The sequence below is a fragment of the Neophocaena asiaeorientalis genome, unplaced genomic scaffold (assembly GCF_003031525.2).
Source record: "Neophocaena asiaeorientalis asiaeorientalis breed wild unplaced genomic scaffold, Neophocaena_asiaeorientalis_V1.1 scaffold155, whole genome shotgun sequence".
Classification (NCBI taxonomy): domain Eukaryota; kingdom Metazoa; phylum Chordata; class Mammalia; order Artiodactyla; family Phocoenidae; genus Neophocaena; species Neophocaena asiaeorientalis.
In genome coordinates this window covers 1,443,676-1,453,300 of record NW_020173040.1, presented here as the reverse complement: position 1 = coordinate 1,453,300, position 9,625 = coordinate 1,443,676, and the positions used below count along the sequence as shown (strand labels likewise).

Genomic DNA, 9,625 nt, shown 5'->3' with positions numbered 1-9,625 from the left:
CCCGTTTCGGGCCGAAAAATATCTCAACCTCGCGACTCCTGCACCCCAACGCTCCTTCCCGTTCGCATGAGAACACACAGCTCCCGCTTCCGGGCCCCGCCGGAAGTCCCGCCCAGCGCGCTCCCGCGCCCGCGCGCCCGTGTACTCACCGCCTGGTCCGCCGACTGGTGCTCGATGCCCTTACGTCATGACGGCGCGGCGCCCTGATTGGCCTCGCTCAGCGCCGGGCCCGCCCCCTCCTCCTGGCCTCTCGGTGCTCGTGCCCCTCCCGGCGACGCCTGTGATTGGTGGGGGCGCGCACGCAGCCCCACCCCGCGCACGCTCTCCGTACCGCCCCCGCCGCGACCTGAGGAGGAGGTGCTGTCGGCTGGGACCGCGACCCCTGCCCACTTCAGCCGGGGACCGAGACTACCGCCCCTGGCCTCATCCCGGGACCCCGACCCCGTCACCCCGGGATCGCGACCCCCGTCCCCCTCGGCCCTAGACCCCGACCCCTCCCTCCCCTCACCCCGGGACCGGACCCTCCCCGGGGCCGTCTGGCCATCCGGGTGGTCGGGTCAGGAGAGCCCCCTGAGCGCGCCCGGGAAAAGGGAGAAGGCGGCGTCGCCTGTCCGTGGAGCGGGTGCCCTGGGCCGCTCGTCGGCCAACTCCGTTCTCCGCGGTTTCAGGGGAAATGCTGAAGACTCGGGATGTCTTCCCAAACCCGAGCATGTGCCACCCACCCGACCCATTCTATGGGGAGGAGAAACAAAAGTAAAGTATGTTCACCGGCTTTAAGCTTGCTGCCTGATTTCCTGTGTGCCTGCTCCGCTTGGCTGTTCATTATGTAGACATACATTTGACCTGGAAAGGCTTCTCTGGGTCACTCTGTCCAGCCTTATCCGTGCACCGGTGCTTCTTACCTGTTCCTTCTGCGGGTCCGAACGCCGACAGGATGCGCTCTGGACTTCCGTGTATTGACTGAGAAGATCACATCGGTGCTGGGCGCCTTCTGCTTTGGCATACGTTGTAACATCCTCGCTCTAAAAAACTTGGAAGTTCAATAATGCTATTCATAGCAATGTCTTTAAAGATAATCACGTAAGACTGAGATTTCCTGTAATATTCAAAGCAAGTACATATGTCTGGAAAAAAAGTCGCGTTTAGAATTCACATTCCAAGAGAACCTGTTGGATATGTTGCAGAGCCCTTCTCAGGTACCTCCACTTGGAACGTTTTAGACTGAGGCCCAGGAAGTCATCCCTAGGCCGGGCCCAGTAATGTGGTCCACCTCTGAAAGGTCAGGAATTCTCCAAAGTTATTAGGTTAGATTTCCATCTTTTCTGCTTGTGTTTACATTCTGGCAGACTTTTTGATATACAGATAAGTTCCCATATTACAAAAGAGACTAAATGATATGAGAATAGTTTATATTGAAATGACATCTCTCACTTTCTATTTGTGTTGGGTGATCCTTCCTAAACAATCAAAATTGGCTTTTTATTCCTGTGTGATTTTTTTTTAACCTGTGCTTCAAAAGAAGCACCCATTTTCACCTTGGGATGTGAGATGATAACAAAATGAATTTTTATGGCATTTCTACTTAGAAAAATAAGATCAGTTTTTAAAAACCACTTCTCATCTCAAGCAGTTACAAGTCCTACCTATTCTATCTAAAAGCTCTCCTTCTCCTGCTTATGATGGATTTGCCTGCTGTTACTTCTCTCCCAGTTTGTTTCAGTAGCATCACAGCTGGTCTCTGCCTCCCCACCTTTCACCATGCCAGCTTACATTTCCTTTAAAAGCCTCCTCACCATCCCACTCTGAGTCAAGACTTCTTGAAGTCCAAGTTGTTTTTCATGGACTAGCAGGCCCTTCACAAACTGGCTTACGGGCCTCTCACATCTCCTTTCCTGCCCCAGGGTTAGACAACCTAACCTTCCAATCACATTCTCTTAACATGCATTTTTGAAGACCTTGGGGTAGTCTCTGGGTGTGCATGTGAATGACACACAGGCTTTACACTCTATGACCATACTGTTTACTGAAAGGCCAATCAACTGGCAGTCACCACAGATAATTCCTGTTAGAGAACAAAACAGAGAGAAGCGTTGGTTCCCAAATGTTTGCTGCGCATGAAGTTGTGTGTGGAGTGTCTTCGTTTCTGAACGCTTTGGTCCTCTAGTGTCCTTCATCTGTGCTCTTCCTTCTGCCAGAAGGGTCGTCCTCTGCTTCCACTTCTGGCAAAATCTGGCTTATTTTTCCAGTTACAGCTCAAGTGTCAGCCATTTATATCTTTTCCTTTCAGACAATCGGTTTCCCTTCTGGGTACTCGTAGCACTCACCAAGTCCCTGCTCTGCTTTAGGGGCGGTGCTAAGTGCTGGGGAGATGGCATAGAGCAGTACCGACCAAAAGACAGGTGAACAGGTAGTGGGGGATAAAGAGGAGTAAGGTTTGCTATGGAGTGTGTGCAGATTGCCCAGGTAGCAAGCACATGGGAGGGTCTGAAGCCAGCTTGGGAAGGAATCAAAGAAAGAGATGACCGAGCCAAGGCCAAAGACACCAGAGTGGAGGGGCTGCCAACACACCTTCCAGCAGGGAGGGAGAGGCCAGTCCTGGTCAGAGAAGGAAGTATTTGAACATGACAGATCATAAAACCAATGTGGTAAGGTGAGTGGCGGGCATGAGAGCCTGGAGGGGTAAGCAAGGCAAGAATCCCAAAGGTCTTCCGAGCACTTATGATGTTTGAATTCGAGAGTGAGTCAAGATTTGTATTAGAAGGTAAGAGAGGGCTCATAAAAGGTATTAAGCTCATAGAGAATCTCTGGCCCCCAAAAGCCATCCAAATAGAAATGCAATAAAGAACTAACTTAGTCAAATTAGGTGGAAGTATCAAAATGAAAATGACAGTAATACATGAGAATACATTGGAAAATAAAAGAATCCATGAGTTCTTACTAAATATAAACAAATGTGTGAGTAAAAAAAAATAATAGAGATGAGGAAGGAAAAGGGAAAGCTATTCTTTACAGTAGAAGACTGACTAATGAATGAGAAAGAATTGTTTTTTAAATTACCATGTTGCAACTATCATAGCATTTCTTCTGGCAAGAGTCATCAATGTATGCTAAAAATCATTGGATAAAAGTTGTTGAGTAAAAAGTTGTGAATGCCGTTTCACAGCTTATTAATCGCTTATTGCTTATTAATTTCAAAGAGGGGAAAGGTATTTTTACAGTGGATAAATATGGTGGACCCCATCTTAACTGAGAGGTGAAAGTTGGTATCCCCAATAATGGTGGCCTGCTGACATCACGTGATGTCAGTTATGTCGTGTTCCTGTCAAGCCACAAACTAACCATGAGGAATAATCACAAACTGAGGACGTTCTACAAAAACTCTCACTCTTCAAAAACCCGTACTCTTCAAAAATATCAAGGCTTGGGAATTCCCTGGTAGTCCAGTGGTTAGGACTTGGCGCTTTCACTGCTGAGGGCCGGGGTTCAATCCCTGGTTGAGGAACTAAGATCTCACAAGCCGCACAGCATGGCCATAAAAGACAGTGAAAGGTTAAGGAACTTTTCCAGATTTAAGGAGACTAAGGAGACATGACAACTAAATGCAATATGTAATCCTAGACTAGATTCTTGATTGGAGTAAAATTTGCTATATGGGTCATTATTAGAATTTCAATATGGACTCTATTCCAGTCTTATAATCAAGGTTAAATTTCCCAAATTGGATTTATTTATAAATTGTTTTATGGCTCTGTGAGAAAATGTCTTTGATCTTAGAAGATATAAACTGAAGTATTTAGAGGTGAGGGATCAAGATATCTGCAAGTTTCTTTCAAATAGTTTCGTGAAATACACACACACATACTTATACAGGAAGAGAATATAACAGAACATTAATCGGTAAATCTAGGTGTGGGATATGTAAGTGTTTGCAACTTGCCTGTAAATATGAAGCTCTTCAAATGGAGAATTATCTTTTAGAGATACATACTGAAGTGTTTATGAATGACATGATATTATGTATGTTTTACATTTGATTCAAAACAATCTAAAGGAAGGTGGTCGGTTGGAATACAGAAGAAATAATGGGACAAGCTGGTGTGTTGAAAATTGTTGAAGCTGGATGATGGATACATGGGGGTTCATGAAACTCTTCTCCCTGCTTTTGTATATGTCTTAAATTCCTCATGATAATAGAAATTCAGTGATGAAGTGGAGGGTTTTAATTCATTAAAGATATTCCATGGACATGTATTGCTCAAAAAGCAGTCACAGAGGAGGACTACATTTCCCAGGGTACTCCACAGCCTTCCTGCTGGAGGAACAAAGGGGCCAAACCTCTGGGTCTCAAAGCTGAGAGACCAGGACAGGGGGGCAAAGTTGTGTTGGCAGGTGCCAGCCCAGGCGGAGGAGGCCTGAGGGCCTGTAGGGGAGATGCAGGGTTTGCATGAATGTTGGAAACAGGAATCATATCTAGAGAGAGTTTCTGAGAAACTTTTTTGTGTAGTGTGCTTTGTAATACCCCAGGGCTAGTTCCTAGTAAAGACCCTGGCCAGTCCTTCAAGGCTTCTGTAGTTGGATAGTGTTTCCTTTGAAAGTAACTCCTTTCTTGGCGGAGGGTGCTGCCTGGAATGGCAACTTAAATTTGTGCTACTGCTGGCAGATATCTTCTGGGGTAGTTGACCTACATAGTACCTCTGCAATGAGGCAAATGTATTACTCTAGGCCTCAAAAAAGATTGCATTTTCACCATGATTGCTGCCTGCCTGTAGCTCTCATAGAAAGAAGGATGAGTTGATGAGTCATAAGAGACATTTTGGAGAGACTTCCCAGTTTGGATGTTTCAGGCAGAGAACCAGACTTAAGAAGCATGTTGTTTTTATTAGATTGAGAAAAATTAACTTCCTGGAGATCTGGCAAAGTGGACATTCTTTTTAGTCCAACATCCATGTACATTCCTCTAATGGGAGGGAAGGTCGATGGCTAGACATCATTGCCTTTCTTCAAAGTTCTAGACTATGCATGGCAACTGCCAGACACTCTCCTGTTTTCTTCCATGCAGTCACTCCTTGCTTTCCTGGCCCCTCTTCTCCAAGCTGGAGTTGGTCCCAGATGCTCTAGGATGGAGCGCTAGTGTCAGGTGCCCTTTGGTAGGCTCACAGGCGTCTCCTGAGAAGTGTGCTTCTCTCCCCCAGGCTCCTCTGACAAGGACTCTCCACCTCATTAAGAAATGGGCACACCCACCCAGTAATCCAAGATGGGCAGCTCCTGTTGCTCCCTACTGGTGATGAGCTGTCAAGGTCGAGGAAAGGAGCCCCTGAACAACAACATGCTCTGTTTTTGAACCCTAACTACAGCCGCCTGAAGGGGCTTGAAATTTCCCTCCCTGATCCTGGAACTGACTGGAGTTTCCTGAGCACACTAAGCCACTCCACCTCTGTGTTTCTCCCCCTCTGTCTCTCCCCTCTTCTTTCTGGCCAGTTGTCTTCCACAGTTTCCACAGCTTAACTCAGACACTTTGACCTTCTCCAGGAAGCCTTCTCTGAATACCTGCCCGCTAACCCATCCCCGGCGGGATCAGGGCCCATCCAGGGTGTACCTTTATCACAGTTCTTGCTGAGTTGAGTAGGAGTGCCAGTTTGTGTTGTTGTTTATCTCCTGCTCATTATGAACTTTGCAAAGGCAGAAGCTTTATTTATCCTCATCATTTTTCACAGTGACTGGTCATTAGTAGATGTTTGCTGAACTGAAATCATCCCAACTTTGCTAGCTCACCCACCAACTTCTGAGAGGTTTCTGTCAATTCTTAGTGAGCTGCTTTCATTTTTGACACCATTCACTATAGTGAATCTAGTAGACTTGGAATTCTAATCATTTGCACTTGGTGTTTTGGTTTTTTTCCCTAGATTTCATGGTGATAGCTATTTTTGTTCCCTTGTTTATTTATTTTGACATTATAACCTTAGATACCATATACCGAAGTTGAGTGAGTGATAATTTTCCATACATCAGCATTTTTACAATCATGTTTCCTCTGGATATATTTTAGTCACTTTGACTAGACTTAGGAGACACTGTTTCCTTCATCCAGTTAGCGCAACACTTAGTCTCATCAGAAACACAGCAGTCACCACGGGTGGAGTCACTACCGAGAAAGTGAATCTAAACCAGTGCATGTCCATTCTTTTTTACCTTCAAAGGGTAACATCTTCTGACTTTATCCCCTAACTCTGGGGGTGTTACCCTGTTTGAACATACCATCTGCACACATTTGTCATGTGAGCAAATATGTAACACACACATAAAAAATACGCATTTCAAATTTTTCATTTTGTCAAATGTTTGAATTTATCTTTTTCTTTGGAAGTGTCTCCTCACATGCAGGGTTAGAGTATTTCTCTCACACCCAAGTTCCATCAAAGTCACAGTTAGTGGAATATCCATTGTCTTACATATGGGAAAAGTGAGCTAATGCAGGGTTTTCATGGTTTTTTAAAAAAGCCAAGACCCATAGTAAGAAATACATTTTATATTACAGCTCAGTACACACACACACACAGACACACACACAAAGCAAAAGTTTCATGAAATATTGTTGATGGTGGCACAAATTTGTGTATGTGCTTAATGTCACAGATCTGTGCTTAGAAATGATTAAAATGGTAAATTTTGTTATGTATATTTTACCACAGTTTTTTAAAGTTTCATGAGATAATATTTACCCTGACTTTGTGAGATTTTCTCTGATCTCTTCTATTTTATTTTTGTTAATTCTAGTTGTAACCCTTTTAATTGATTTATGACTCACTGTGGTCACAACCTGCCTGCTGAAATGCTGACTTGAGGGCTAGGAAGCTGAAACTTATTCACTCCATTTTCACAGTTTACTGGGCACTTTGCTTTTCCAAAGCATTTGAAACAGCATAATTAAAAAGAATAAGTAGAGCTTCCCTGGTGGTACAGCGGTTGAGAGTCCGCCTGTCGCTGCAGGGGACACAGGTTCGTGCCCCGGTCCGGGAAGATCTCACATGCCACGGAGTGGCTGGGCCGGTGAGCCATGGCCGCGGAGCCTGTGCGTCCGGCGCCTGTGCTCCGCAACGGGAGAGGCCACAACAGTGAGAGGCCCGTGTACCACAAAAAAAAAGAACGAGTAAAAGCAAGCTAATAATTCCCTATATATGTGTGTATAAGTCACTCTTTTTGAAGGCCAAGCTTGGGCCCATATTTAGAAAATATGACTTAATTGTATAACTGTAAATTATAACTTAATTTGCAAATCTTCCCTTCCTTAGTTTGACATTTGTAGGTATGTGATTCTGTTGATTATTATTTTTATCTTTAGTGCTAGAGGTTATAAATGCAAATGCCTTTAGGGACCAGACATTTCACACAAATGTGTGAACTGGCTGGAGTGATAAAAGGGAGTTTGCCCAGCCTGGAGGCACTCACATTCTGTTAAAAACAAACACTCAAACTGCCATGTCCACAAAGGAGTGATCCGGAGCCTGTGTTTGAGATCTTGGTTACAGACAGTTGTTTCAGGAAGTTTGACCATAAAGGCCACAAAGGAAAAAGAAATAGTAGGTTCAAGAAGGAACCATGGAGTGACAGGAGAGATTTTTAAGATGGAAAAGACTTGAATGTACAGAGTGAGAGCATGGAAAACATCACAGCAGTATACAGAACTGCTGCGATCCTGCTTTTGGATCTATAATATTAATATTGATGAAGATGTTATTTGTACTTCTTATCGTATTATAGAATTTTATCCAGCACTCCAAAGTGCTTTTATATAATATTAATAATTATGACTCTCACTTCTTTACCACTTTGAATTTATAAGATGTTTTTCACATGCACAATCTCATATCCCTAAAATGACACTGGAATGTAAATTATCACCATTTCCACTTTAAAGATAAGGAAAGTGAACTCAGAGATGTAAAATAATCTGCTAGTGAGTAGAAAGCCAGACTAGAACTCCAGATTCTGTGCAATTTCCACTATCCCATAACGTGTACTGTGTTCTCTGTCAGCAGAATGGAGGTCCCATCATGGAAATCTCACATTTCACTAGGTGGAATTTTTTTTTGTTACACCTTGCTTAACATGGCAAAGTGGAAGACAAATAACTTTCTATATAAAGAATTAACCAGACTTGTGCTCGCTTTGGCAGTACATATACTAAAATTGGAACGATACAGAAAAGATTTGCTCAAGGATGACACACAAATTCATGAAGCATTCCATATTTTTAGGTCCTACTGTATAGCACAGGGAACTCTACCCAATACTCTGTAATGACCTATATGGGAAAAGAATCTTAAAAAAAGTTGATACAGTAAGTTCCCTACACATGAACCTTCAAGTTACAAACTTTCAAAGACGCAAATGTGTGTTCGCACATGCAGTCACGTAAGTTAGTTCACGTGTCTGGTGTACATTGTCACGTGCGTGCATCCTCTACAAGTGGTTGTGCTTTTGTGTACTTTACTGTACAGCGCTGTATAGAGTATAGTAGTACAGTACCTTTATTTCAAGCCCAGCATGTCCAGAAGCAAGTGTAAAAGCAGCGGTGATATAGCTGGTTCTGCTAGGAAGCGCCAAGTGATAATGATGGAAACAAAAAGTGAAAATAATTGAGACAGTGGAGTGACAAGAGGAAGAAGTAACTGAAGGACTGAAGAGATTCACGATGCAGGAAATGGCAAGAGGATTTTCTTTATTTGAAGAGGCACTGTTAGTTTGAGGCACAGGACCCAAACGTAGAAGAGTACACGAAGGTTGCAGCAGCCCTTCAGAATGCAAAGCAGTGCTACCATGTCATCTATGACGAGAAAAAAAAGCTACTACCCAGACATCACTGGATCATTTTTTTCAAGAGGGTAGGTAGAATTGAATCCAGCAAGGAACCAGAACCTGTGCCATCAACATCAGGCATGAGTGAAATTGCAGGTTGCTCTCCGTCTCCTATTGCTGTCGATCCTTCAGCTCTACCATCTCCCACCTCCTCTCCGTCCTCCTCCCTCCTCCTCCTCTCCCTCCTCCTCAGTAACTCTTCTTGCCTGTTCACTCAGTGCCAGTCCCTGTATGCCAGCGGTTTTACCGTACTACTGTACTTTTCAAGGTATTGTACTATATGATTAAAAATATTTTCTTTTTGTGTTTGTTTTTTTTATGTATTATTTGTGTGAAAAGTATTATAAACCGGGCTTCCCTGGTGGCGCAGATGGTGAGCTCCCCCCTGCCGATGCAGGGGACACGGGTTCGTGCCCCGGTCTGAGAAGATCCCACATGCCACGGAGCGGCTGGGCTCGTGAGCCATGGCCGCTGAGCCTGTGCGTCCGGAGCCTTTGCTCTGCAACGGGAGAGGCCACAACAGTGAGAGGTCCGCATACCACAAAAAAAAAAAAAATTATTATAAACCTATTACAGTACAGTACTATATAGCCGATTGTGTTAGTTGGGGACCTAGGGTAACTTTGGTGGACTTATGAACATTGGACTTACGAACGCACTCTTAGATCAGAACTTGTTCTTATGTAGGGGACTTACTGTATATGCATATGTATAACTGATTCACTTTGCTGTACATCTGAAACTAACACAATACTGTAAATCAACTATA

The 9,625-nt window shown here is 44.1% G+C and overlaps 1 protein-coding gene and 1 pseudogene across 1 annotated transcript in view; one reads left to right on the top strand and one right to left on the bottom strand.

Annotated features, from left to right (window-relative positions):
* Nucleotides 1–786, bottom strand: part of LARP4B (La ribonucleoprotein 4B) — an 86,578-nt gene extending 85,792 nt beyond the window's left edge. Inside the window, exon 1 of the mRNA XM_024742715.1 lies at nt 769–786. The gene's annotated coding sequence lies outside the window, so the exon portion shown is untranslated. The remainder of the gene's footprint in view (nt 1–768) is intronic.
* Nucleotides 787–8,157: 7,371 nt separating this feature from the next.
* LOC112398337 (uncharacterized) lies at nt 8,158–8,253 on the top strand (annotated as a pseudogene).
* Nucleotides 8,254–9,625: the final 1,372 nt, after the last annotated feature.